At 46.6% G+C, this 6,000-nt stretch overlaps 1 protein-coding gene and 1 long non-coding RNA gene across 17 annotated transcripts in view; one reads left to right on the top strand and one right to left on the bottom strand.

Annotated features, from left to right (window-relative positions):
* Positions 1 to 433: 433 nt before the first annotated feature.
* The window catches only part of BCLAF3 (BCLAF1 and THRAP3 family member 3), a 72,763-nt gene continuing 67,196 nt past the window's right edge, over positions 434 to 6,000 (top strand). For 12 of the 16 annotated variants that reach the window (XM_074029005.1, XM_045384435.3, XM_074029006.1 and 9 more), the window contains exon 1: positions 434 to 581. The gene's annotated coding sequence lies outside the window, so the exon portion shown is untranslated. Of the gene's footprint in view, positions 582 to 3,349; positions 3,534 to 6,000 lie in introns of all 16 variants that reach the window. The other 4 variants (XM_074029002.1, XM_074028999.1, XM_074029000.1 and 1 more) reach the window with 1 other exon arrangement.
* LOC102129810 (uncharacterized) overlaps positions 4,468 to 6,000 on the bottom strand; it is a 34,813-nt gene continuing 33,280 nt past the window's right edge. The window contains exon 3 of the long non-coding RNA XR_287238.5: positions 4,468 to 5,046. This is a non-coding gene — a long non-coding RNA (uncharacterized lncRNA). The remainder of the gene's footprint in view (positions 5,047 to 6,000) is intronic.

Here is a 6,000-nt window from a genome sequence, read left to right as displayed (position 1 = left end):
TAATTTGAGGCGTGGGAAATGGATAGAGGGTAGGTGAATGGTTAGAGATCTGCACAAAGCTAGAAGGCTCACGGGATCAAGTTCTGTCCGTGACTGAGGGGTGACCTCCAATCCCTGGGCCTTAACCCCCAGGATCCCTGGACCTGGAACGCCCATTAAGTCCCCTCCTTTCCGGCAGGAGGGCGGCAGAGGGCGCAGGCGCTCTAGCCGGACCCGGCAGGCGGGTGGCAGAGGGCGCAGGCGCTCTGGACAGAGCGGCAGCGGTGGGAACGGCCGGCAGGGGGCGCAGCGCTCTGGCCCGAGAAGCCCGGGCGGGGCACCCTCGCCGGGAGAGTAGAGGATAGGGGTCGGCTGGAGAACGGGCTCAGCGCGAGGCCGCGAATAGTGGGCGGGGCCAGGGCGGGGGCGGGGCGAGGCGGTTCCGGAAGGAAGTGGTTCCGGGTCCCACGACCCGGCAGAGGCGGTTGGGGTGCCGCTGCTGTGGGAGGCGGCGGCAGAGTGAGGGGCGAGGCCCGAGGGGCCGGCGGCGGCGGCGGCGGCGGCGGCGGCAGCGGCGGCAGCGGCGGGGACTTCCCGGCCGGGTGAGCGGCTCTGGGGGGGGCGGGGCGACGAGGCCTGGGCCCGCAGGGAGGGCGTGTCCGCCACCCAGGAGGGGCGGTTCTCGGGGTGGCGGATCGGGCAGCGGGGAGGATGCGGCGGTCCGACTCGGGTTCCCTGGGGACAACTCCTCTGCGCCCCGTAGGTCCCTCGGTCAGCGCCTTCCCTCGGGCGAGGCGACCCGTCTCCGGTTTCCAGGGGACAGCTGCCCGGCGCCCCTGAGGTCCCTCGACAGGCGCGGCGACCCGGGCACCTGCTGCCGCGACCCTGATCCTCTGCCGTCGTCGGGCAGGTTGCGGTCCCCGCGGTTCCCTGCATCTGTCAAAAGGGCGGGGGCCGGGGAGGCGGTGTCCGGGGACGGTGCCCTTGTTCTCGAGGCGGCCCTGGACGCGTCGCCTGCGGGGCCTGAGCCGAGGACCCCCCCGCACCCCGCTTTGTCCTGGTGAGGCGCTCCTGCCGCGCAGCGGCATCTTCCTCTGTCAACGTCGAGAATGAGTAGTGAAGGCTGCTCATTATCCTGCATTGTAAAGTAAAACTTGTCGTTTTTGAAACGTCTACTGAAAATTGGCGCATCTCCTGTGCTTCTCTAGGTTGTATTGGGAAACTGGGCCAGTCACTGTCAGGACTGTCCTGTTGGTAGGTCTCGAGGGAAAGAAATGGGAGAGAAACCTACCCCGTAAATATTTTCCTACCCGGGTGCTTTTCGAACTGCCTATTAGGTGATTGCCTTTTTTTTTTTTCCTGGAACAAATTACAAACTGTAGGTAGAAATCAGGAAGGCCGCTTTAGGCTCCTGGCCAAGCAGTCTTTTTAGCATTTTTCTGAATGTGAACAGGTCGGAACGACAGACAAGAATTTGAAAAGAAAAGGTTTTGCTGTGGATTCATAACGAGGGCTTTATTTTTCGTTGGTATTTTAATGGTAATGGTATAGCAATGTTTTATTTTTAATGTTGTTTTAAATGGCTACTAAAATTTTATTTTGAAATCACAGCTGTTTCAGTCACCCCCAAGAAACCTTTAAAACGTCTTATTAAAAACATTTTAATATATAGGAACCTTTAGCCATTTATACACATTTCTAAGATAGGAATCACAATGAAGGTACATTGTTTCACTATTCCAAATTCCAAATAACCGTGGTGAATATGGTTTCACCATTCCAAGTAACCATTGTGAGTGTGGCTATACACCTCCAGTCTTTTTCTATGCAGAGCTTAAGACATGGGTTTTTCTAAAGTGAATTCTCTTTTGTAATTATCTTTTTCTGACTAAGATAGCATGGCATTACATGGCTGTAATATTGTAATTTATTTCATTGGTCATTCTCAGTTCTTCTCTATTAAAATACATTGTTGGGTAAATGTAAAGTCTGCATATCTATGATTACTTTTGAGTCTCACTCTGTCGCCCAGGCTGGAGTGCAGTGGCGCGATCTCAGCTCACTGCAACCTCCACCTCCCAGGTTCAAGCGATTCCCCTGTCTCAGCCTCCTGAGTAGCTGGGACTACAGGCATGTGCCACCACGCCCGGCTAATTTTTGTATGTTTAGTAGAGACGGGGTTTCACCATATTTGCCAGGCTGGTCTCGAACTCCTGACCTCCGGCGATCTGCCTGCCTCGGCCTCCCAAAGTGCTGGGATTACAGGTGTGAGCCACCGCGCCTGGCCCATGATTACTTTCTAAGTGTACATTCCTAGATAATAGAATTGTTGGGCAGAGTATGCACATAAGGGTTTTTTTTTTTTTCAATGTGAATTGCTCAAGTTCCCTCTGGAAAGGATATGCTGTTTTACACTCCTACCAACAATCTGTGAGTGTCCTTACCCACACCCTAGCAAAAAGCAACATTTAAAGGGATTTCTGTAGGAATACTTTTGAGCCATACTTGTACTCTTCAACCAAGTACAAGTACCCCTCTCTAGTCATCACTTTTTTCTTATTTGTTGATAGCACTTCAGCTTCTCATCTTTTATTGCACCTTTACTATTTTGGTAAAGAAAGGTTATCTAGGTGAAGCAAAGGCTTAATAGAGCAAACAAGAGATTTAAAGTTAGGATGCCCTTGAAATCCAGTATATCTGATTATCTTGAACAAGTCGCTGAACTTTTCTAAGGTACTCTTCCCGCAACGATGCACTAGGGGTTATAATACATTTTGCCTTACCTTTCTTAAGGATAGTTTTAAGGGTCAAATGAGACATTTCTGGAAAGTACATTTAGACAAACTTTGTCTTGTTGGTATTTTAAAAAATTATTTTTAATTTTTAATTTTTAAATAGAGACAGTGTCTCACTATGTTGCCTAGGCTGGTCTCAAACTCCTGAGCTCAAGCCATTCTCCTGCCTTGGCCTTGCAAAGTGCTGGGGTTACAGGCATGAGCCACTGCACCCAGCCATGTTATTACCATCTGGTAAAAATTTCAGAGCACAGAAGCATCTTGAGGTTCATACATTTTTTAAAGTAAATACCTTAATTCAAAAGGCTATTCTGTAATACCCTTTGCCCCTATACTCTTACACTCCTTAAATTTGAAGGTTTTTGTTGTTGTTGTTTTTCTTTTAACTGCTGCCCTAGATTATATTCAAAACTTTATCAGGGTTCTGAAATTAGGTGAGTGAATGAATCTGCACAAATGTTGAAGGAGCAAATATTTAAAAGCACTATATAAAGCGGAGAGGGACAGGTATAATGCTAAATAAAACACAGTACTTGGGCTCATGATAAATAAAACATGGTCTTTGTGCCCTGCAGGCTACATTATCCAGGCAGCAGAGGGCATAAAAGCTGCTTTCCAAATTTAGATGGCAATTTTAGATGTGATGCCTGATGTCAACTATTCTCAAGTATGCTAAAGCCCAATTCTGCTGACCAAGCACCTGAGCAAGTGACCGGCCAGTCTCCGCAGGGTCATCTTTCTGACGGTAGGAGTTGCAAGGTGAGGAAGTGTTAGTATTATAGTGCAAGAACCTGCGTTCTACTTTCAGGTCCTCCACCTGGAGCAGATCAGTTAACTTTTTTGAGGCTGGCTTTATTCACTCATGAAATGCAGGTAATTCCAGCTTCCTCATGTGTTTGTTGTGAGGATTACATGACATAGTACGTGTGCAACACTTAGTAAACCAGGAACTGCTGGCACTCATGTCATCTTTCTTACTCACTAGAGACTTCACTTCCCCAGGAAAAGAACTAGGTCTCTTCTAACTTTGTATTTCTACCCCCTAGCAGTCACTGGTACTTAGTCGTGTTTGATAAAGTAACATAGAATGTGACCACTGATAAAAATTCAGTTTGAGTGCGGGGTGCAGTGACTCATGCCTGTAATCCCAGCACTTTGGGATGCCAAGGCGGGGGGATCACCTGAGGTCAGGAGTTTGAAACCAGCCTGGCCAACATGGTGAAACCCTGTCTCTGCTAAAAATACAAAAAGTAGCCGGACGTGGTGGCACATGCCTGGAATCCCAGCTACTCGGGAGGCTGAGGCATGAGAATTGCTTGAACCCAGGAGGCGGAGGTTGCAGTGAGTTGAGATCTTGCCCCTGCACTCCAGCCTGGGTTACAGAGCAAGACTTTGTCTCTAAATAAAGAAATAAATTCAGTTTGGACCAATGAAGAAGGTAATATGTAAATATGGAATATTGGGAAAAATTTACCACATTATTTGGAGTTAATATTAAGGAATCAAAGGAAACATTGAACTAATTGGACTTGGACTCGTCTCTGCTATGACTGTCATTCTACTTTACATCCCTAATGCCAGGCAAATAGTCTCTCCTTACTAAGAATAAATGTACTGGCTGGGCATGGTGGTTCATACTTATACTCCCAGCATTTTGGGAGGCTGAACTGGGAGGATCACCTGAGGCCGGGAGTTTGAGACCAGCCCTGGCAACATAGCAAGACCCTGTCTCTACAAAAAAATGTTTTAAAAATTAGCTGGGTATGGGGTATGCATAAGTGAGAGGATCACTTGAGCCCAGGAGTTCAAGGCTGCAGTGAGCTATGATTGCACTACTGCACACCAGCCTGGGTTACGGAGCGAGACCTGGACTCAAGAAAAAGAAAAAAAAAGAAACTGACTCAAGTTTCTCCCATTTTAAAACCTCATTCCTAGACCTCTAATCACCCTGCCGCTACCTAGTTTCTCTCCTCCCCTTCCCTTCCCAGCTGGACTGTTTGAAAGAGTTGTTAATAATTGGCTTTCTCAGTTTCCTGACCTTCCACTCAGCCCTCAAGACATATGTCAACAATTTTCATTATTTTATTTGATCTCTCTGCAGTATTTACCATGAAAGTCCCCCTTTTGGAAACGTCCTTCTTTTGTTTCTGAGATTCTGTATTCCAAGGTTCCCTTCTTCTTCCCGGGAAGTTCCTTCTCAGCTTCTCCTTTGCTGGTTCATCTTCCTCCAAAGGTTGATTTTCCTGCAGGCTTGATCCTTCTTGTGCTGTCTCTGGAATAATTTATAGAGCATTGAGGCTATCTCGTGTTTGAAGATTTGGTAGAATTCCCTGTGAAACCATCTGGGCCTGACGCTTTTTCATGTGATATTTCCTTTATAACTTTCTCAATTTTTTTTTCTGTGGAAATTGGTCTATTTAAACTTTCTAACTCTAATGGATAAAATTTTAGTGATCTGTGCTTTTCTAGCAAATTATCCCTTTCATCTGGGTTTTCAAATTTATTTGGTAGAGGTCTACAAAGACATCCTTTATTATTTTTAAATTTTTTCGTCTTATTTCCTCCATGCCCTTTCTCATTTTGTGTTTTTGTGCTTTTTCCCTTTTTTCCTTAAGTTATCTAATGGTTTGTCTATTTTATTTTGTTATTTTTTTCAAAAATACAGAATTTTGAATTAGTAATTACATCTATTTTTCTATTTTTCCCCTCATTCTTTTCTTCTACTTTCATCTTTTTTTGTTTGTTTTTTCCTGACACAGGGTCTCACTCTGTCACTCAGGCTGACGTGCAGTTAGTGGCATTGTCTCAGCTCACTGTAGCCTCTACCTCCTGGGCTCAAGCAATCCTCCCACCTCAGCCTCCCAAGTAGCTGGGACTACAGTGGTACACCACCACGCTTGGCTAATTTTGATTTTTTTTTTTTTTGTAGAGACAAGGTCTCCCTCTGTTGCCCAGGCTGGCCTTGAACTCCTGGCCTCAAATAATCCTCCTGCCTCGGTCTCCCAAAGTGCTGGCATTACAGGCATGAGCCACTGTGCGTGGGCTACTTTCATCTTTATTATTTCCTTCCATGTCCTTTCTTTTGGTTTATTTTGTTATTTTTAAAGTTTATTTATTTATATATTTTTTGAGGCAGGGTCTCACTCTGTCACCCTGGCTGGGGTGCAGTGGTCGATCATAGCTCACTGTAGTCTTGGATTCCTGGGCTTTAGCAATCCCCCTGCCT

Source organism: Macaca fascicularis, chromosome X, assembly GCF_037993035.2.
Source record: "Macaca fascicularis isolate 582-1 chromosome X, T2T-MFA8v1.1".
NCBI lineage: Eukaryota > Metazoa > Chordata > Mammalia > Primates > Cercopithecidae > Macaca > Macaca fascicularis.
Note: the sequence above shows the minus strand (reverse complement) of the source record. Positions and strands in the feature narration are given on the sequence as shown.